Raw genomic sequence first — 24,730 nt, forward strand, 5'->3', positions numbered from 1 at the left:
AGACCAGACAGTCTTTAATTGACAGGGATTCATCTATCCCTCTCTCCCTAGTACACAGATTAAAACAAAGCACTTTAACAAAATAAATAACATATAAATAGTAATAAGTTCAGGGTTGTATAAAGTCCCAGTACAGGACACTATGGGAATACAGAGTTGGCACCATTTAGCTCAGCTTATTATTTAGTCTAAGAGTCACTAAAGGATGCTCTTCACACAGGCATCCTGTCATCTTAGGAAGGAAGAAGAAAGTGGGGCATGGAAGAGCAGCACCTATGTGGTGTACGAAACTCGTTACTAGGATCCTGAGGTTTCTGTGTCATTATCTAGAGCTGGGTTTATAGCTGCAATAGATCAGGAAAAAGCAAAATTAACTTTTTAATGTGGACCCATGTCTGCATTTTTAAAAATCTGTTACATGTGGAGAAAATCACAACTTTTGCAGTGGCAGCTGGCATCCTCTGCTGCTGGAGAACTCAATGTCCAGGTCACAGAAGAGGTTCACTCAAGATTAAAGACCAGGAGGTAGAGGTGTTAGCCAATGAGGTTTACAATATCTATGAAGCACCCATTTAAAAATGTCATAACAACTGATAAATTCCAGAAGAATGCTAGGTTAGCAGTAGAATTCCAAGTTGTTACGGAACATATGAGGCAGATCTCACCTCTTCGGGTCACCTCTATATTTGGACATGGCTGCCAAGAACTGACTATAAAGTCTAAAGGGAAGGGAAAGAGGATTGAACACTGACTAATTATGGTAATCACCTAGAAGTAAGTAAGGCAAATGACAGTAGGAAGGCTCCAGGGGAGAAATTAGAAGAGTTTGTTTAGAAGTAAAGAAAATGTTTAAAAGAAAAAAAAATACAATGTTGTAGACTTTCGGGAAGATGTGAGTGGAGCAGTGGACTTCCTGACCCTGAGCAGAGTGGCCTCTAGAATCACAGAAACAAAAGTGGAAATAATTTTAGTGCTTATAGAGTAGATGATAGATTAAGAAGGTATAATTTTGGCCAGGCACTGTGGAACAAGCTTTAATCCCAGCCCTCAGGAAGCTCAAGCAGAACTCTCCTCTTCAAGGTCAACCTAGACTACACATTGATATTTGCAAGAAAAATTAATATTACTATAAATAATACATCATATAAATATTAAATTATACTAACATTAACTAAATAAACTACATTAATGCACTTAAATGACCTTCAGTCTTATAAAGGAAGGATACCCAGCCAAGTGTGAACCTTGACATTATGTTGGTTGAAAGAAACCAGGTACAAGTATGAAAATACTGCATAATTCCACTATTGTGAAATATTGTCAAATCCATAGAATTAAAGTAAAATGGCAGTTGCCAAGGCCTGGGTTTATGGAAGAGAAATGGATATGAAGTTTCTGTCAAACCAGATGAGTAATCTTCGGAGATCTTGTACTGGGTGTTACCTGTACTCAACAGCAATGCACACTTAAACAGGAAACTGATCTCATGCTGCATTCTAACCAAATAAAATACCTCAAGTTCCTGGGAAACAGGTGAATTTGAAACATGAAAAGCTCTTGAAATTCTAGTTTTAAAGTGACAATAATTACAGGGTAGAATGTAGCAATGAGATGGGAATGGAGTTAAAAATTGTGTTTGACTTTTGGAGACCAAGCCTTAAATGTGGTTCAAGCTGGTTTCAAGCAGCCTATCTTCCTGCCTCCTCCTCTGAAGGCTGGAAGGACAGGTGAAGGTCATTATGCCTGGATGTGAAATTTAAGGCATGGGGGGGTGTTCTGAAGTAATGCTTGGGCTAATTAGATAAAGGATCTTGTGTAAGTTGTTGCAAAGCAATTGGTGGTGAAGACAGTGCTGCATGCAGTTGGAAATGCAGTAGAGGCTCAGCCTCTGAGATGTGTCAATGCCTGCCTGTAAGAATATCTGCAGAGAAGACCACAACAGTTGATAGAAGAGGGAGATTTGGACTCCTGTGTGATATCACTTACTTCCTCTAAAAATGAAAGAAGTCATCCATGCAAACCTGGTACCATGCCACTGTGAGAATATTTTCTCAGGAGACTGTGGTATTTCCTTGCAATCATTTCACTGAAGTTGTAGAGTTGTCCAAGATTTGTGAATTAAGGCACACATGGCACAGTATAGGAGCTTTGAGTAGGATGAATTATTGTAACATATCAAGACTTGACTGAAGGAGAAGAGGAAAAGCAAGGTAGATAGAAAAACAAGTTGACGTTAATAAAGTTACTAGAGCAAAAAGCTGGAAAGGTGGAAAACTGGAGCCAAAGGGTTTTACCAGCTGTTTCCCGCTAGCCTGGTCCCATAGCCATGCCAATCCCAAATAACACACAGAGACAGTGTATTAATTATGAGTCTATTGACCCGTAACTAGCATTTCTTATTGGCTAGCTCTGTCTTAAATGTTAACCCATTTTTATCAATTTAAGTGTTTCCACATGGTCTTATCTTGCTGGAGAGAAGTTCCAGACCTCTTCTGTCATGTCCTACAACTTGACTCCTCTCTACTACACCTCACAGAATTCTCCTTGTCTCCTTGTCCCATCTACCTTGCTTTCCTATAAGTCAACAGGACTTCATTCATTAACCAATAAGGGAAACACATTTACATAACGACATCTCCCATCTAGAGGGTAAACTTTAAACTTGTGATTTGAAAGTAAAAATAATTTTAAGATTAAGGTAAAGGGATAGAAAAATATGCAGGAAAGAATTTAAAATGACATATAAATAATGTTAATTATAAATATTCTAGAGAAGGAATTATCACCTAGGTCTGGAAGCAAGACAGTGCAATAGCCTTGAACAAGGTATTTCAGTTTTGCAAGACAGTGTGAGCTCAAGATTTGCACTGGCCAAGTGCAGAAATTAAGGGGGAGATGCTAGGAAAGGCGAATTCCTGTTGGCTTCATTAGGAACTGCAACATGGATGGAGCCCTAATCAGAATGATCTGAGAACTGTCATATTTTCATCCATTGATATGCTGAGTAGTCTACACACAGAGAGAAGCCAGGCACCAAATGATACACAATCTAGTGATCACATGCCCTAAGTCATGTACAGGGGTTGCCTTGGGTGCATAGGACTTCCAGTGATAGTAAACTTTTCCTGGCTCTCTGCTACAGCTTCACACACACACACACACACACACACACACACCACAATCTTGGAATTATGGCTTTCTTCTTGTTATTTTCCAAACAGCTATAAGCAAATCTCAGTTCTCTAAGCTACATCCTTCTTGAATCTACCAGATGGTAATGACCTAGTAGATTATGCTCTTCAGGTGCAATTGGTAATTAATTGACTAATCAGTCAATGAAATTTATGCAGCCACATTACGAAAGGTTTCAAGACACATTGGACACATTGTAATGCCAGGAGGACATTTCTTATCTCAGCATCCCAGATTTTTAGTCTAAAAAATGATGACATTATGAATTCCAAGCCCTGTGGGAGACATAATTAGGGAGTCTATTGTAAAGTCCATTATTTTATGGACGCCAGGTCTAAAAACCTGTTATATCACAGACAGATCTCAAGGTACTGAGCATAAGGAATGGCTCAGCTATACCTCAAATAATTTATAGACTGTCCGAAAATAGACAAGTGTGTTAATGAAAGAGAAAGGAGAGACCCAAACATAGTCCTTTCATTTTTGCTAGGAACTGGTTCATTGTGTATGACCCCTCTGTATCATTTGCTTTTCTTCCCTTCTGGTAACCCTTTCTATGAATCCTGACATATGTACCTCTTGTCTTCATTAAGTCCAGTTTTACAAAGGAAGAAAGAAAAGCCTGCCCTTGATTTTGCATATTCTACCATTTCCAGATTTCTCTTCTTAATCCAAATGTTCTTAAGTTTGGATTCATGTCACATTCAAGCAAGAGACCTTTGCATATACTAGTGATTGCTTCTAGCCTCAAAGAGCATTAGACATAACTGACCTTATAGAGTATTCTGGTTATATGAAAAAGTTGGTTCATAGGGATTCTAATAAAGCCATGGACTAGCCACTGTTCCCAAGAGTGGTGGGGCAAAGTCTCATTCTCATTGGACAATCTGGCTCATACCTATCACTCCCATAGTAAGAAGGTTTGAAGCAGGAAGATCAGTAGTTTAAAGTCAGCCTCAGATCTCACAAGCACTCACAAAATTGTAGCTATTGTCCTCAAATACATCAGGGGACATCATTTGAGTCTGGCACAGGGATTATACAAACTATCTAAAGGAAATAAGGAAACATCTTGGGCTGGCTGTGGTTAAAATGTCTTAGTAATTATTTCATGTGGACTTGGTCTCTTCAATGTGCTGACAGCTAAAAGGAAAGACTCTTGACACTCTCGTTTCTCTATCTACTAGATGAGAAACCCACTGTGCTGGTGACAGGAGAGGTAAGTTCATATCTGCAAATGTCTGGAATAGCTGAAGACTAGCTTTTCCATAGAACATCTATAACTGTGGAGACATTTACAGCCAGTCTGGTCAGTGAAGCCTGTGATGCAGCCTCACCCTTGCTTCTAAACCCTGGAGCACACACCAGTGCTGAGATCATTGGCCTCATTAAGCTACAGGTAAAATGACTATAAATTAGTTCCTGAAGAAAATATCCATGACCTTTGCTTTTTATGCTCTGAGTAGATATTTCTGAAATGCCACCTTTCACAGCTCTGCCTGGGAAAGTGAGTGAGAAGGAGTGGGGAGGAGCCTTTCTCTGCCCAAATCTATTGGATGTTTTGGTTGTTGTTGTTGCTATTTCTTCTTTTCTCCCCATAGCCACTGAGAACATTAATGAGCCACTTCAAATGCCTCATTTTACTATGCACCGATACCACATGTGGTATAGTGTCTGTGTTGCTACATCAGTTCTGTTTTATAATTTATTTTTTTAAGATTCATGCATATTTAGAAGGTGGAGTTGTTTAGACAATTGCATCCAAGTACATAAGACATCATAACCATATTTCTCTATGTTGCTCTCTGTTGTTCCTCTCCCTTTGCTCTTGAACATCTTCTTTTGGCGCTCTCCTATTTTCATGTTGTCTCTTAATTAAATTGCACCCTTCCCCATTTTTTTCTGGAGGTATTCCTCATGGGTGCAACTATATTTTGTGATATTTCCTATTTCTCAACCTTGTCATTCTGGTCAAAGTCCTTCCTACCAACAGTGGAAAGGAGAGGAGGTACCTGGTGCCTGTCCAGAGCAAAGCAGGGAAATGCTACAAATGAGAATTTAGAGCAGGGATCTGCTTGCTTTCATTTGGAAAAACCAAAACCAAAATAAAGCAAAAATTGCTATAGATGAGGGGGCACTGAGCCATATATAAGTGAGTAATTATCTACTGTTACAGGCCTTATTATCTCTCCAAATGTTTGCTGAAATTCTGTTGGGCAACCATCTGGACCCAGAGATTTACCCGTGAGTGGAGAGTACATTGCGGTTTTAAAGTGAAGTAGGAAAATTTCTTTCTCTAATTCTTTTCTGTCGTCTTCTATTAAATAATTTAGTGGAATGTCTCCTAGATAGCTCTCTGTGAGTCCTTAGAGTAAGTGGTTCTGTGTGAGACACTCATATAAAATATTCTTTGGAAGATTTTTTCCCCCTTTCTCCCACTAGAGAATCCAAGGACAGTTTGCCATCTGTTCTAAGAATTTCATTAATGCACCTATTTTCTCGTTTTCTTTGCAAGAGTGGTCAGTCCAAGTAATTTGTAGCCTTCTCCCATTATGGGAAGGACTTGTAGCCCAGAAGCTTCACCCCATCACTGTTAAGTCCCTGCTCTCTCATTAAGGCTTCTCTCTGGTGGCTTTGTTAGCTCTGAACAACAAAGTCTGTGTCCCCAAATCTGGCTTGGTATCAATAATTTAACAACATGTCATAGACAGCAGTGAACCATGCTGCTAGGACTGAAATATTCCTAGGGCTCCCCATCTATTATGTTCTGCTTTGTGGGTATGTGGTGAATGAAGCACAGGTGGCGATGCATTTCCCCAATTCAGAAACTCACAAGAAAAGATAAAGGTATAAAGGAAAGTCCATTTACATTACAAAAGGAATCCTTGCTTTATCAGAAGGGTTACTTCAGATATCCTTTAAATTAAGAGCTCCTCTTTGCTATCTGCAAGTTTAGAGGGTTAATATGCTCCCTGCTTTCTGGAAAATACTTTCTCCCCAAAGTTCTAGCCAGTTCAGACATCACAGTGGGATTGGCCTCCTTTGGAGACAAGAGTAGCCAGTATATGCATAAAATAAAATAATTGAAAACACAGCATCTCCAGAACACAAGTTTTACTACAGATTTTCTCCTTGCTCAGGTTTCATCTCAGTTTGGGAGACACAAGTACAACCTTATCTGATGCTTGCACTCTTTTTTAAAAATTAATATAAATTAGAAACAATCTTATTTTACGTGTCAGTCCCTGTTCCTTCTTCCTCTCATCCTCACATGGCCTCCACTGACCTCCCCCATCCCATTTTCCATCTACTCCCCAAGGAGGGTGAGACCTTCCATGTAGGATCATCAAAATCTGTCCAGTCATTTTTGGCAGGGCTCAGGCCCTTCCCCGTGTCTCTAAGTTAAGGGAGTATCGCTGTGTGGGGAATAGGCTCCCAACGTCTGTTCATGCACTAGAGATACATCATGGCTCCACTGCCAGAGGTCCCATAGACTGTCCAGTCCCCCTAGCTGACACCCATATTCAGGGAGCCTGGTTTGGTTCTATGTTGGTTTCCCAGCTGTTAGACTGGAGTCCATGACCTCCTACTTATTCAGGTCAGCTGTTTCTGTGGTCTTGACCACTTTGTTCTTCACTCCTCCCTCTCTGAAACTGGATTCCAGGAGTTTGTCTCAGTATTTAGCTGTGGATCTCTGCTTCTGCTTCCATAAGCTACTGGATGAAGGCTCTAGGATGGCATTTAAGGTAGTCATCAATCTCAATATAGGGAAAGGGCATTTAAGGTAGCCTCTCCACTATTGCTTATATTCCTAGATTGGGTCATCCTTGTGAATCTCGGTACAATTCCCTAGTGTGAGATTTCTCTTTATACCTATAATGGCTTCCTCTATTGATGTGACTCTTTTCTTTTTCTCCTCTATTCATCTCCCCATTCATTCTTCCTGATCCCTCATGTTCTCCTCCTGTCCTCTATTTCCTTCCTCTTTCTCCTACCTCCCTTCCCCACTATGCTCCCAACTTGAAATTTGTTCAGGGACCCTTGTCCCTTTCCCCATCACTTATGCAGATATGTGGTGTGGTTCAATACACTGTGCCAGACAACGTGTCCAGGTAGCAAAGCAACACACAGCTTAGAGAATGTTCTATTGTAATAATCACATTAGGAAACCAGAGGAAGGTTTAACACTACAAACTCCATAGCACATAGACAGATACAGTCCCAGGTATTGTCTATATCTTTCCTAACTTCTCCATTCTAGGATTTCAGGTCCTTTTCATTCTGTCCTTCAAAACTCAACACCTAACTGCTGGACTCTGCTCTCTCTTTTCCTCTTGTCTATTCCTAAGGCATCAGCCTCAGTGATGCAGAGAACTGTGTCTGTATCAATCTGCCCAGTGGTACCATCAAGTATTCCAGGAAAAAGAGCCTCCTGCTATCAGAGTACCTTCCCTATATATTTTATCCCACTTACCTCCATTTACATTAATAGATTTCCTGGTATGAAGTGAACTTCCCTGTTTTCACAGAAAAGTTTACTCTCTTTGAATCAAGAATACTCTGAACTATCAAAGAGAAATGACACAGTTTGAAACATAGTGTTTGGACAGGGGACAATAACACCTATGAAAACATGATTTGGTCTGTTTTGACTGATGACATTTAGCTTAGGTCAATGGGAATCAGTGCAAGCCTAACTTCTCTAATGAGGTCATTGTGCTTATATCCAGGAATTGTGGTAAGAATGTCTGAGTACTAGACAGGTGTGGCAAAGGTAAAAGATCAGGGATGAAACTTAGAAGGAAGAGGGCATCATTTCTTCTTGAGTCATGCCCTAGTTGTTTCGTTCTTCATCAATGACTATTATAATGGCCCATATTGCCTTTCTATCAGAAGCAGCAGGTTTCCTACCCTAAGATGCTTGCCTGACATGGCCATTTATATCTTCTGAATACACCATATTCATCTCATTGTTACTCTTGCTCAAAAATACTGAACATCCTTTACTTTTCTCCATTACTCAAGAGACAATAGATATATTTCAGAAACAAAAGAAGGTACCTTTAGGATTTACTTTATTACAACAGGTGCAAATGGAAAAGTATCCCAAGTAAACAAAAGTGTGTAGTCAGCTTAGATATGAGTTCCTTGGTCTTTGAAACTTTGAGAATATTCCCATGCTACCTATCAATATAATTGTATCCTAAATGTTAGAATACTACAATACTAACAGCCATGGCAAGTTAAAACTGACAGGCGTGAATGGGCTCTTTTGTGTAGCAGGTACTACGTCTTGCTAGCACTGGTGTTCTTACTCTCATAACATTCATTAGATCAACACACATTATTGTAGGAATGGGCAGAGTAGAATAATGTACATGGGTTTATACATTTCATCAGGCTTACTCAGTTAATAAATAGCAGAAGTGGAATTTAATTATTAAGTCAATATTTGGCTCGAGTCTTACACCAATTTATCCAAAATCATTACTTTATTTTTAAAAATACTGTGTAAAGTACTTGAAAAATACTGAGTTAGAGTTGATGAACCACCATTCCCTGGTTTTAAATGTTGTTTCAACAATATTGTTTTATGGCATGCAAATGCTATTATTAATATTTTCTGTTCCTTCACAATGTTTTGTCTTTGAAACTCTATCATGCCTAAGTTTATTCCCCTCCACATCAATCCAGCTGGCAAAGCCCAGTTTAAATTCACACACTCTGTGAAATTATAAGGGATACTTGATTGAGAGCAACCCTTCACACCTGCATCACACTCTCTGTAATATACAAATTGATACCACATTATAACTTTTCTTTTTTTGTTCTCTATTTTCTCTTTAGAGAACAAAAAAAGAAAAGAGACAACTCAGATGCAAAAATCCATCAAGTCCCAAATCTCCTAAACGTATTTTAGCTTAAAATATATCTGATATTGACTGAAGTTACCTAGACCCAACAAGACAAATGTTGCATGTTGTCTTTCATCAGATGCCTCCATCTCCAAATCTTCAGATATGAGTAAATATCCTGAAGTAACTTCAACAACGAGTAAAGTGAAAAAGGAACCATTGCTGAGGTGTAGGGATGGAGAACAGTAGACAGGGAGAGAACAGGGTAAAAGTGATCTGATGGGGGAAATGGAATGGGCAGAGATCTAATTTGGAAATTTGGAAGGGTGTGTGTGTGTGTGTGTGTGTGTGTGTGTGTGTGTGTGTGTGTGTTGTGTGTGTGTGTGTGTGTGTATTATAAGTGATTTTCCCAGCTGGTTAGGCTTGACCCACAGCCACGGTAGCCCCAAATAACACACAGAGAGACACTGTATTAGACATAAACCTGTTGGCCAGTTACTAGTTTCTTATTGGCTAGCTCTCTTAATTATTAACCCATTTATATTAATCTAAGTACTTCCACATGGTCTTATCTTACCGGAGAGAGTGGCTAGCTTCTCTCTACATACTCCATCTTGTATCTCCTCCCTACTACTTCCTCTCTCCTCCTTGTCTCCTAGACCCACCTATCTTGCTTTACTATTGGCCAACAGTGCTTTATTCATTAACCAATAAGAGAAACATATATATAGAATGACCTCTCCCATTGTGTGTGTGTGTGTGTGTGTGTGTGAAGAAAAGAAGGTAAAATAATAATAAGAATACCTGAAAAAGTAATAAGGATTAATACTATTAACCACATACTTAAAAAGACCTATAATATGCATATTTCTGAGTATAAATATACATACATATTTTAAGTGAAAATTTCTTATGATGGAGGATAGTTCTTCCTCCCAGATTATCTGGCTCTTAGAATTTTTCTGTCTTCTCCTGCATCATATTCCCTGAGCCTTAGGAATGTTTTGTAGATGTACCCACTTGGACTGGGCTCCACAACCCTGAATTTCAATTCGTTATAATTTTTTTGTATTGGTCTCTGTCTTATGGGGTCTATTGCTGTGAAGAGACACCATGACTATAACTATTCCTATAAAGTAAAGCATGTAATTTGGGATAGCTTACAGTTTCAGAGTTTTAGTCCATTATCATCATGATAAAAAGCATGGGGGCATGCAAGCAGACAATGTGCTGGAGAAGGAGCTGTGAGTTCTACACCTTGTCTGCTGATCAAGATGTAGATATCCCAGCTATGAGATAGTGTCTCCTAATGATGGCAGAAGTTGCTGCATCCCTAAATTCTTAATGACATGACTGCCTAAACGTGAGATGAATTGAATGGGGAAAATCCACAAGAAAGAACTACTAGCAACTAAGGAGTGCTTACAGTGAGAGCAATTGTCTTATCCAGGGAACATCACAACAAATAGTCAACCCTGAAAACATACATGTAAGTAATATAATACAGAACAAGCAGGTTATATTTAAGAATATACATAAATAGTTCTATTATTATATATATGCACACACACACACACATATATATATATATATATATATATATATATATATATATATATACCAGTAGCAACAATAAGAAAATAAACAAGGAATTTGAAAGAGAACTAGAATGGACTTGTCAAAGGTGTTGGAGAGAGAAAAGAGAAGGTAGAAATGATGCAATTATATTATAATCTCAAAAATAAATTAAAAAAATAAAAATATCTCTGGGTTAATATCATTTGAAAAACAACATGACTTCATCCAATAACAGGTCTAATAACTCATCCACAATTCCAATTCAAAATTATTATCTCAAATTTATTCTTTTTATATTTGAAGGTTTTATTTCTTTATTTTTTCCTTTTTTAAAATTAGAAAAAAAATCTTATTTTTAATTTCAATCCCAGGTCCCTCTACATCTCTTAAGCCCCCACTAACCCCTTTTCCATCCCTCTTCTGCTACATAGAAAGGGTGAGGTCTTCTATGGGGATCATCAAAGTCTGTCACATCATTTAGGGCAGGCGCTAGGCCCTGCCCCATGTGTCTAGGCTAAGAGAATATTCCTCTATGGGGAATGGGCTTCCAATGTCCATTCGTATACTAGGTATAAATGTTGTTCCATTACCAGGGGCCTCATAGACTGCCCAGGTCTCCTAACTGATACCCACATTCAAGAGGTCTGGTTCTGTCCTCTGCTGTTTCCAAGCTGGGGTCCATGAGCTCCCCCTTGTCTAGATCAGCTCGTTGAGGTTGTCCAACATGGTTTTTACCCTTTTGCTCATCTCTCCTCCCTCTCTATAATTGGATTCCAAGAATTCATCTCAGTGCTTAGCTGTAGGTCTCTGCTTCTGTTTCCATGAGCAATTGGATGAAGCTCTATGATAGCATAAAATGTAGCCATTGATCTCATTTATGATTTTAATTATGTGTATGTGTTTATGACATGTGTGTACAGGTCTTTGCATATTAGAGAACATAGGAAGCCTTGGAACTGGAATAAAGGGCATCTGTTAGATGTCTGATATGGATTCTGGGAACCAAACTGGGGTATGTGTCAAAATCATTATGCACTCTTAACAACTTTGCCATCTTTCCAGCTTCCTCAAAGGAATTCTTACTAATTAAACCTTGTTTTCTGTTAAAGATATGTGGCATTCTTGATAGCATAATCTTCAAGCATTGTTTTATTATAAATTAATGGAAAAATGGTGAGTCAATAAAATTTCCAAAAAATATCATTGCTTTTTAAGTAAATACTTCCACTTCAGTGGGGTGACCTTGTTCTCTGGAAAGAAAACAATAAGATGCAATATCTTTATGCTTGAATAATAAAAAGAAATGACAAGGAGAACAGCGGATGTATTACACATATTCAGGAAAACTTGTCTGGGGAGACCAATGAGGAAGCTGGCCTCAAGAAGCCCTGTGGACTTTGCTTCTGAACCAAGCACTGAAACTATGTATAAAGCAAATGCTCCTGTCATTAGCCATGCTCTGTAAGGTGTAGGGTTTTTCTGCCCACCACCTGGTCTGGTCCCGCTGCCGCGCCAGCCCCAATTAACACACTGAGACTCTGTATTTGATATAATTCTGTTGGCCCGTTACTAGTTTCTTATCGGCTAGCTCTGTCTTAAGTATTAACCCATTTCTATGTATTTCCACGTGGTCTTACCAGCGAGAGGCAGCTGGCGGTTCTGCCTTCTCCTGACTCTCCATCTTGACCCCTCCTTCCGACTTCCTCTTTCCTCCTTGTCTCCTAGTCTCTCCTATCTTGCTTTCCTATTGGCCAACAGTGCTTTATTCATTAACCAGTATGAGAAACATACAGAATGACATCTCCCATCAATGTTCCCCTCCATTCTATTTTCTAATGACACTGTATGATGTTCTTTAACAGTTCCGGAGCCATCTGACAAGTAGTCACTAACAACAGAAGCAACTTAGTAACTCCTTCTCAGCCCGTCAAGAGAGATTAAGAACAGGAGGCCCTAATGAATATGGAAATCCCCTTATCACTCAGTATTTTAATTATGGATTCTATTGTTGTGCTCTACCACCATAATCAACTTAGGGGGAAAAGAAACTATTTTAGGTTACATTTCTCAGGTCAAAATATCTATCATTGAGGGAGGTCAAGAAGGAACTCTAGGAAGGAACTGAAGCAGACACCATAGAGGAATGATGCTGACTGGATTGTTTTTCATGGCTTATTGAGCCTGTTTTCTTATTTAACTCAGGACTACATGCTCAAGTGTTACACTGCTCCAGCATGAAATGGGCCCATTCAAATCAATTATTAATCAAGAAATACTCCATATTTTTGCCCCCAGGCCAGTCTGTTGATGGCATTTTCTCAGTTTAGGTTCCCTCTTCTCAAATGACTCCAGCCTGTGTTGAGTTGACAAAGACCTACAAACAAACAAACAAACAAAAAGTATCAATATAGTCACTAACTTGTACAATAGTCATCTTGGTAGCAATTTCTCTGGGTCCATTTGGAAAATAATCATGTGAGTTGCTTGCAGGGTCAACCCAGTGAAAAAACAAAATGTCTCGTTTCTTTATCTTTTATTTTGACTCATATCCTTGTGGCATATCTAATTCTTAAGTACTCATGCCTTCATAATCCTTTCTCTAGCACTCAACTTTGATTAACAATAAAATGATAGTAGCAAATATTTATAGATTACTTGCAAGTCATGAAGTATGGTGATATGTTTTATTTTTACTTTGATCCTCACTATAACACCTTGAGGTTGCTTCCTTATTATGGTTATGATGATTTCAGAGACCCAAGGAAGTAATGCAGAAAGTTGCTCACAGTTTTGCTTAGAGAAACAAAGGTAGAAGAGTGGAAAAACTGTGCTGCAGAGCCAGCCATGTCCCCTAGTCCTGTGCTTTGCTTCTGCACCTTTTACAGATGTCCCGATGGCCATCTACAGCTACCCTTCTTCAAAACTGATTTTTGGAAACCAAATTAACTTCGAAGCAAGCATAACTGATCTCTTCCTAGGACTGTTTACAATAAAGCAAAACTTCAGGATGAAAAATAATCACATGGCAATTCATTCCCATGATAGGAGACCTTGTTTTTATAGATCTGTCATCTTAATAAGTCTGTGGACTCTTTTAGAACAATTTTAGTTTCTATTGATTACAGAACTACAATGACAGATATTCTTCCTAACCCTCTCCAAACTTGAAAGTATAAATCCATAGTTTTTCTTGTCTCATATTCACACTGTGGTTTGAGTTTTGACTTTATGCCAAACATCTATTCAGCAATGTTTTGATGTACAAAATTATCTTCTCTAAGATTCATTTTCCTCCTTATGTGAGTGCCAACAAGTTCTAACTCAGTCACATGTCCTTCTCTGTGTATTTTACCATGCATGTGTAGCCTAGCATCTGTAGATGAGACCACCCAATTGAGTACACCCAATACACTGTTCATTACCTAATGTGCTTATGTTTTATATCCTGTCGAAAGTACAAGTTCCTCAGTGAAATGAAGCTAAGTTATATTGTAGTCAATAATTCTATTTATTTCAGTCACAGATTATATATTAAAATTTAATGATGTTATAAAACCCTTTCCTATGTGTAGCTGACATATATAATGTTTTGAAAAAACACAAGTACACACATATAATTACATATGTATGGGCAATTTACCTATCCTGACCTATCCTTTTATTTAATATTCATTTTTGATATTTTTATTTAAATTTGAAACAATCATGTTTTATCTGCCAATCCCAATTCCCACACCTTCCTTCCTCCCCTGTCCCCCCTCTGCCCCCCATAACCCATTCCTTTCTGCTCCTCAAGGAAGGTAATGCCTTCCATGGAAAGTCTTCAAAGTCTCTCATATATTTGCAGAAGGGCCCAGACCCTCCCCCATGTGTCTTGGCTGAGACAGTATCCCTCTATGTGGGATGTGCTCTCAAAATCCATATGTATATTAGGGATAAATACTAATCCACTACCAGAGACCCCATAGACTGCCTAGTTATCCTAACTAACACCCACATTCAGGAGGTCTGTGTCAGTCCTATGCTGGTTTCCCACCTATCAGACTGGGGTCCATGAGCTCCCCCTTATAACATAAAATTCTATTTATATATCCAAGTTAAAAAGTATGTACTGCCTACAATGAAAAGTTCCCTCACTCTTACTTTACTGATAAGAAAAACTGACCAGCTAGTGAGGGCAATATAGCATATGTTTATTTCCTTTTCCCTAAAACAAAGCTGAGGAGCTCCTGAGGACCTATTTCCTTCAGTATGCCAGTCTAATTTTTCAAACTCAAGAAGTGTGACGAACTCAAAAGCATATCTGAATTTTGACAATGACACATGTTGTCATCTAGATGTTTCAAGCTTAAGAACCATGTAAGTGAAAACACACACCACATCACAAAATTTAATGTAAGTTTTCATCTTATGTTGGAGCACATTTGTAGATATCCCTGGAACATGAGGCTCTTAGCCAGTGAGTTGGACACAGTTAAATGCCCTGTATCATCAGTGTCCTTATTTGCAGAGTGGCATTTCAGATGAGATCAGCAGACCTTGTCCGCAGCAGGTCACTAGAGAACTTTCAGAAGGAGCCTTGTAAGGTACAGGTATTTACCTTGAGAGCCAAACTAGCACTTTAAGTTTCACTATGATGTCTCAAAGTATAAAATTAATTTATTTTTATAAGCAGAATGTTTATATTCACAAAGTAACTTTTTTGTGGGTCCAGTATGTGAATTATCACTAATGGGAACAGTCCCTTGAGGATGGAATATAATACAATTATTCAATAATAAAAATCAATGTCAAAAGTTTAAAAATATCTTAAAATAATAAATGTAAAACTTGGTATCTTTCTTAATGAACCCTTAAGAACTTTCAATCACTATTTATTTGTGTATATTTTTATAGAGTTTGGAAGGATAATAATCATATTTTTCTAACAACTGCATGATAGTGGTAATTTCATTTCCACAGTGATGAGGATCATACCTCCATACTTGTCACTCCAGAACTTTGGATTCAATCAACTGGATAAAGGGCATCTTTACTGAGTATGTGCAGATGTAGTATTTGTTTTTTTTTTTTTTTTTTTTTTTTTTTTGGCAGTGTCAAAAATACCAGACAAGTATCATTTTAAGGAAGGAAGTGTTCATTCTGGCTCATGGTTTGGAGGTACAGTCCATGATGACAGAGAAATCATGGCAGCAGGAGTATGAGGCAGCTGGTCACATTGCCTTCCCATGCAGAGAACAGAGAGAGAGAGAAGAGCTAGTGCTAGCCTCTTTTTCTCCCTCTTACTGGACCTGACAGTCAGAGTGTCTTCCATCTCTTGTTTCCATAATGTTTTCAAAGGTGTCAGGTTGGTATTCAATATTAGCAATCACATTAGGGGTGCCTGGAGCTAATCACCCATGGACACCATGCAGCTATTAGCTTGTAAGCAACTGTATTGTATGTGTTCACTCATAGTAATATGGCGAAAAAAAAACCACAAACAAAAACAAAAAAACAAAAAACAAACAAAACAAAAACAAAGAAACAAAAACCATGCTTTCCAATTCCCAGGATGATCTTAGACTAAAATTCCTGGGGCAAAAAAGAAATTATTCAGGAGCATTTTGTTTGTTTTCTTAAGAGACTGAAAACAGAAATAACATCTGATTTTAACAGTATTGCTACTTAAGTATCAAGGTAAAATTGAATTGTCCTTCATAAATATATTTCTTTTTAAAAAATAAATATTTGGATGCAACCAGTGTGCATGTTGTCACATCTACTTGTTTTCAAGACAGTGTTTTTCTATATAACAGCTCTGATTATCCTGGAGCTCACTTGTAGACCAGGCTGGTCTCAAATTCACAGAGATCTACCTGCCTCTGTCTCCTGAGTGCTAGGATTAAAGGCATACACCACAATATCTACCTTTTATTTTATAATAATAATAATAATAATTATTATTATTATTATTATTATTATTATTATTATTACTTTATGGGTTTTTGAGAAAGGATTTCTCTGTGGCTTTGGAGGTTGTCTTGGAACTAGCTCTTATAGATCAAGCTGGTCATATCTACCTTTTTAAATTACAAACATTCTAGAATCACACAGTTAAGTCATCTCTGATCACCCATGTCAAGAAAGTCCCCACTTCCATGTTGCACCCTGGACTTTGACCTTTTCCTAACAGCATTTCATCAGGAATTTCGTCTATATGTCCATTGAATGAGTGTCCGCAAGCCAATAACTTCTCTTTCACCCCAAGCTCATCAATTTTCCCTTATCAAAGATCAAGGTTTGAACTTCTTGTCACTTCTACTGCTGCTTAGAATCCAGCCCTTACTATTTACTCATTCCCTTGTGGCACTCATTTCTCTTCCCTGCCTCATCGCCTTGGTGAATCTCACTTCCCCACTGGCATGAACTCCACTCATTTCCTGTGGTCTCTTGAACTATCTGTACTTCTACTACTAGTTCTACACCCAACAATTCCCTAAGAACACCTTCAAAACTTTCCAGTTCTCCCTCCGTTTTTAACATTCCTTCAGTCTCCCTGTTCTGTTAGCATCATTTTTTATTTTCATGAAGGGGGGAAAAATGAGAGAAAAACCAGAGGCCAGCCATTCTCATCCCCTACCACTCAGGTAACTAATGTGTCAACATTCTCTTTCACAACTTAGTCTTTGTAGCACTGGACACAATTTCTAGACAAACATTTAAAACCCAACATTCTCCTTCCACAGTGAGTTTGACTGGTCTGAACCTGAATTCCTGAACATGGCTCACATCTGTGCATTCTTTGTCCTCACTTGTCTCTAATGGATGGATGTTGTCTCATTTTAGCAGTTTCCTCCATCTTCTACTCCCCTCATACTATCTGCTTCTCATTTTAGGAAAAAAACATAAACTAAAAGTCCTTATATCTTTTATTTCCATTTCCTTGATAAATGGTGTTTTTACAACTTTATTTTTCAAATTAAAATACAATTATTTCTTTCTTCAAGTTTTTTCTTCTACCTCCTCCCGTAAACCCCTACCTTAGCTCCTTCAAGTGTCTCCCTTCAAGTGGCAATAGACAACAAGTTGATGTGTTCTTCCCAGGAGAAGATCATCTCTCCTACTTCCAACTTTTCTTTGATTGTATGTATGTATGTATGTATGTATGTATGTATGTATGTATGTATTTATTTGTGTATGGTTAAAAACTTCTCATAATGCAAGAAGTCCATTGGTATTGTCCTTGTTCAGCTAAGTTCAGGGAGGAATATTTTGAAACTTTATTGGTATAGCTTCTGATATGATATGGAAACACAGGCTCACTTTGAGAAACTCAATATCCTGGCTAGAAAACACAAAGGGAAGCCTTGCAAGTAGAACAAATCAAGCAGAAGACAGAATATCAGGTCTCAAGGATGATTTTGGAAACATTTGAATCTAGCTTTTAATCGATCACTTCAATGGAATTGCATAATCCTTGTGGCTCAAACCTGAAGTTCTGTATTTCTTAATCTGTTACTTGGTTCTTGCTGGTAAGCTTTCTCTATACCACTCCAGAATTGAGATGGTAATCTTCTCCCTAGTTCCTAAATCTCTACTTACTTGACTCTAGGGAAACCTCCTCCTCATTCTCTTATATAACTGCCTAATTTGCCGGTACCATGGCTGTCCTTGCCTTTCCCCCTTACTTCCTTTTACCCCTTTCTGCTCCCTATAATCACTTTCTGCCTTGAAATATTTCTCCTCAATGTCATTATTCAAGCATCAGACCACTAAATGTATACTTAAATTCACAACACAGGCTGTCCATTTCAACTTTAGGATTAAAAACTAGTGAATGGCAAGATAAAGGACAAACTCTATAGTCTGTTTTTTTTTACTATTCCACACTAACTTAAACTTGGTCCTTCCTAGTTTTCCTGAAAGTTCCTATGATTTAGTGAGCTTCAACTCTCAGGGTCTTAGTTAGGGTTTCTACTACCACTAAGAAACACCATGACCAAAAAGCAAGACAGGAAGGAAAGGGTTTATTAGACTTACACTTAAGCATTGCTGTTGATTACTGAAGGAAATCAGACAGGAACTCAAACAGGGAAGAATTCCAGAGGTAGGAGCTGACACAGAGACCATGGAAAGGAACTGCTTACTTATAGAATCCATGACCACCAACCAAGGGATGGCACCACCCACAATGGACCCACATTGATCCCACATTGATCACTAAGTGAGAAAACGCCTTACAGCTGGGTCTCATAGAAGCATTTCCTCAAATAAGGCTCCTTCCACTGATGACTCTAGCTTGTGACAAGTTGACACACAAAATAGCCAGTACAGGGTCTTCTCCTTACTTTCCATCACTATCAAAAAGATACTATGTATATATATATATATATATATATATATAATATTTCTTATCTCTTTTCTAGTCTATAACTCTTATTAAAAAGTATAAATTTTCTAACTCATTTATCAGTGTGTTCCAATTTATAGAATAATATCACTTGGTAATATATATTGGTGTTCCCAATGAGTAGTGAATATTGAGAAGTTTCTTCCTAGTTATGAATTATTATTCTGAGCAAGTTAAATTTAAGTATAATTTTGTCCTATAACTCATAGCATTGCTCCTGGTACATCTCCTCTAGAAGCCTGATGTTCAGAAAGGTTTGTTTATAAGATCCCTACCCATGCATCTGCCATATTGTTGAATGCTTCTTGACTTGAATTTCCCAACTTCTAAACAGTACTGTTAAATAACAAACAATCAAATGACTATATTATCTCTGCTTCTGTAATACTTAATATAGAGATGGGGATTGATGAATGAGGGGAAGATATAAGCAAGAATGGTTTTCTCCGGATGTTTCACATGAGTTTTTCTGTATTACTTCATATTTGCAGCACAGCAATGAAGCCATTATTATACAGAAACTGTATGCTGAGAAAAAAGTAAAGAATATTACAAATAAACCGATGATGGTTATCACTGTATTTTCTTGCTCTGTGAAATTTTACAACAATGGATTCTGATTCATATCTATGTGAGCACTTTCATCTGTTGACTGCTTCTTATTTCTTCAGAACACAAGACACATTGCTAATTCTCAGAGGAAACCAATGTGATGACTCCATCTGGATGCTGTAAACAGGCTACTTTTTAAGTACTGTATCTTATAACTCAAAACTTACTGAGTGTACGGTAGCTTCCTAGATTTAAACTAACTAAAGCAATCATCTATATTGGTTCCTTCTTTCAAAAATTATATACTGTGACAGTTTATTATGATTGTGAGAAAATGTTTTTCTTTGTGAGTACTGTTTACTCATTAAACTGTGCAGAGGAGCTACCAAATGTTCCAGTTAAACTAACCATTCTGTTGTTTTAAAATTATTACTATTATTATTACTTTTATTGTGTGTGAGTGTGTGAATCTCTTTGTGTGTATATATAGCAAAGATTTGACCTTCTATTTTCAGGTATTTAGCTCAGGATATTAGCCCTGTGTAGCAAGTATATTTTAACATACTGATCCATTTCACTAGCCAATAAACTATTTTGAAAATGAAAAATAAAACAGACATAATGATACTTTAAATTTACAAAAGGTGAATAAAAAATTATGTTTTTATAAATGCACATATAATCAGTCTCTTCTGTGAATAACTTATCCTATCAAATTTTTCAAATGTTTATCACTTGTGTTCCCTCAGAAGATCTGTTAATTCTGTTGTTCTTGACTTTTTGCTAGCTCTCCATGCTCCTGTCCTTATCTTTTTGTCTTAATACTAGCCAGCTTCACTTTGTTTTTATATTTTTAGAGTGATTTTGGACATTTATAAAGACCTTGGTGCTCAGCCTGAAATTTTGAGGTTTATACTCTAAATAAATTGAAATTATTTATTTTTATGCAAAGGATATATGATGTTATTTGGGAATAAAGCTGCATGACAGTCCTTTCTTCTCCAAGTTTTCAATCAAATTAAAAAAGAAAACAGGGATGGAGTAAATGACAGGATGTGTATTACATCCAAGGAAAATATGGCTAATTGAAAAGAGTATGTGGAGAAAGCTGTCAAGGTCTCTCGTAACATCTTCTCCTACTCTTAGAAAAAAAAAGTTGCTTCCCAACATTTGTGGTTTCTCCTAGTGACATAATGGAAGGTATAGAGAATAGAAATGTGTTACAATGATTTTGTGAAACAGATGGAGAAGTTGTCTTAGTTATGAATAAAAAAGTTTACACTGTGAACAGACTTGCTGTCATGACAAAGAGCAGTGACCCCTGAAATCATTTTTATTGTAATCTATAAATTTTAACAATTATTAGAAAAAAGTTATTATATTATTGCATTAGCATGATATGTCTTTGTATTTTTAAACACTAGAAAGTATTATGGCTGTAATGAAGGGTTTTCAGTGAAATTAGTAGTAATGTTGGCTTTCTTCTCCATTTTACATTGTATCAAGTCACATGTATTATTTTACAAACTCCTTGCATGTACTTGTTCATAAGTACAAAATTCTAAGAAACATTTTATTACATACACTGTCATTCTACATATTTTGCTTTTTCTATGAAATAATAAACTAATGGGTTTTTTTTTTTAGTTCTTTAAGCTTTAAAGAAAAATTGAACAGAAAACAGAAAGATCTGTCAGTCACTACTATATCTTGCCTCTCCAGTTATTAAGAACATACATCAATATGCTTCATTTGTAGCAGTTGATAATTAAATTTTCACAAATTGATATTAACTTTAGCACATAGTTTACATTGGTTTCCTCTTTATGCTGTGCATTTTATGGATCTGACTGATGTATAATGCTGTAAGTGTACCATGGTAGTATCTAAATTATTTCCACCTTAATCAGAGTTTAGTCTACTTGTGTATCTTTCCTCATTTCCTCTCAATCCCTGAAGCCACGACTTTTTCAGTTTCTCTAATTTTTCCTTTCCTTGAGTATCCTAGGTTTGGATTGTATAACATACAGCCTTTTTCTATCAGTTTCAATGACCTTTTGTGATTTAACTCTATTCTTTTTACCTTAAATTGCATCACATCAACTAATGACTTTATCCATTTTGATTATTCTCAAGGCTTAGATATCATGGGAGGTTAGTTGTTATATTTGTGTTCATTTGGTGTTTTTGCCCCACTGCAACCCCTGGATATGTTGTTCACTAATTTAGGTCACCTCTTGCATTTCTCGGGCTCACAAAGGAGGGACTTAACTTTTGTGAAGTGTTTTTGCATCGCAAGAGCTATGCCAGCTGATTGAACATGTCATGTCCATGTGTACTCTGCCCTGTGTATGAAGGTGCTTCTTTCTGTTTCATTATTCCACTGTGTGCAGCTGAACTATGCCCTACTCACCAACTCCCCCCATGCCAAATATTGATATACTTCAAGGTCCTTGCCTTGTTCAAATATCCTCCATGCCCTCTTCACCATATACATATGTACCCACACACATAATTATTCTGACTTTTCCCCCTTCCTCCTTTATTACCTCCCTTTCTCCCTTCATCCATTCCTTCTTTCCACAAAAAAGAAATTTTGAGATATTATAAAAGAAGTTAAATTCAGTGATCTGCAGACATCTCTCTGTGCAGTTTATCTATCTTGAAGTCTACTTTTCTTTCATCTCACTCTAGTCAAGCTATCCTCTCTGCATAAGTTGGAGGAGTGAATTTAAGATATTTGTTTCACCTCTTGATAAACAAGCTGGCAGGGTTGCTCTCCTGAACACAGACAAGCTGAAGTCTCAGGATAAAAGCACAGCCTTGAAGAAGGGAATGGGTTGTCTTGGTCCTGAGGCTAAAGCTTAATGCTGAGTTTTCTTCAGGCCTGACAAAATATCTTTTAAAAAAAAATCTGTGCAACCAACAAATAATATTCTTCCCACATGATCCCAGAATAGCCTATCTTTTGTGGAACCCATTTGGTACCCAGAATCCAAAATATCTTTGACCAAACTATAGTTTTCTTTAAACACCACTTTTACTATTTGTGAAAATGAAATAATATTTTTAAAAATTAGCTTACTTCATTTTTCCTCTCTCTTTATAAATTGTATTTTTGCAATATCTATCAGAAGAATGGAATGAGGGTACAGTTCTTACAGTTGAGAAATGATAAATAAATGATAAATGATAACTAAGCCAGAGTCTCTTCTCAGTGCACACGCGCGTGCACACACACACACACACACACAGAGGCCCAGTGTACTCAACTCTACAGAAGCTTCCTTGAGAGCAGGGATCAGCATCACAGTCTGCATCTGAGACTGTGAGGGTGTTATGTCAGGGGTCAGACCAGCAAATTTAATGACACAGCTGGGAAAATGTAAACGCCTGCTATCTGCTTGGTTGTACGCAGGGCTTAATACTGCAGTGTCATTTTCCAACCGTGGTGAGCTTCAAGAGCGCCAGAAAGGTCTGAGCAGGCAGCCAAGTTAAAAACAGAAAGTTTGAGCCCAACACAAAGCTCAAAACTCTCAGTGAATCCCATATGACCCTCAGCCTACTGTCACCTACCAGTTAAAACAAAGAGATAGTTCCAGTTATCTAGTTTATATGAAAGTAGTATTCCGGCTCTGGGGCCAAAGACCTGATGATTGAATGTCACTTAGACCTTAATCAATCCTTTTCAAAGTACCATGCTTGAAACAAGGGTTACACCCTTGTTCTGTTCAATTTTTTTTAGGGAATACTCCCACCATCACTAAATACCAACACCCCAAGAGCCCGTCATGCACCCGATTGTGCACTATACCTTTAATTCCATAATATATGCAGTTTTAAATTCAACATTTATTTTTAACACCTATATTTTAATGAAACATGAAACATAAAATGAAACTCCAGTCTGCCTTGTATGAGCATGAAGAAAAATCCTAATTACCTGTTTCAAAAGTGTGAAGCGCTTTCTAATTTTCCAGCAGCCAGCTTCCTTAGACAGCACTCGGTATTATAACTATTTATGCCAATTGTGCTATTTCATGCATAAAATTACCGCATTATTGTTGGAATAGATGCCAGAAAGATATCTAAGCAGGGCGCAATCACCTCACTTTCTGTCAAATTGGACTCCTGAACAGTATCATAAATTTTATTAGAAGGCAAGGGGCTAATGACAGCCAATCAGGGCAAATGCTGATAAAATTGCTGCATTTTACATTAGAAAAACCAGATGATATTTTTGTCAGAGGGCCACCTTTTGTTTTATTAAGAATGCACCATGAAACTATATTGTAGTCACGTAAGGGACTTGGGCAAGCTGCTCCCCTTTCCCAGGGTGGGGTGACAAACCTCTCGGGGTACCCTGGCAAAGATATGTCTGGCAGCCTGTGCTCATCACTGACTGATTAATGGTGATAAAATGGAGCAAAGCAAAGTGCATCCCCCACACCTGAGCACCATAGTTCAATTGCAAGAAGTTTTATTCGCTCAGGGTCCACTCTTTGGAAAACAAATATTAATGTTCCCTTGTTATCAATCCCTTTATTGTGCTATAAAAAATTGTTTTCGATTAACCTACCAATTGAATCTGGAGAGCTGAGTGGATTTCATGACTCCCTTGCTTCTACCTGGGGCTTTCACAGCAGAGTGGCAGATCACAAGGACGCAGGAAAAGGAGAATAAGATGGGGCACAACTCTAGCCCTTTGCACTGGTACACAGTTGTGTTTTGCCAAGAGTGGCAATAATTTCCATGATTTGAAGACTAAAATGTGTGATGAGTATGGGCAAATAATTCAGTGACTTGAAATCCTAGAGTCTTTTTCTCTAAGATGGTAGTATGTGGCATGGCATTATCTGAGGTAACTTTCCAACTTCTTTCCTACTACACAATGCACCTGTCTCCCTCAGAACAAAGAGAGCACAAGCTGGGTGGACTTGCCTTTTGTTGTTGCTTTCTTCCTGTGGAAGCCCCTACCAGAAGCCCTCTGTGATTAGCAACTGGTAATAATAAAATAAATTAGTCATTTAAATATCCTTTTAGTTTGACAGAAAAGTAGAACAGGTGTCCCATGAGAACACTCACAAGCTTTGGAGTGGGTCACAAAGCTATCAGAATAAAGGGGCAACTTAACTAAACTGTAGTAGCTATTATGTGGTCT

This window comes from Phodopus roborovskii, unplaced genomic scaffold (genome assembly GCF_943737965.1).
Source record: "Phodopus roborovskii unplaced genomic scaffold, PHOROB, whole genome shotgun sequence".
Classification (NCBI taxonomy): domain Eukaryota; kingdom Metazoa; phylum Chordata; class Mammalia; order Rodentia; family Cricetidae; genus Phodopus; species Phodopus roborovskii.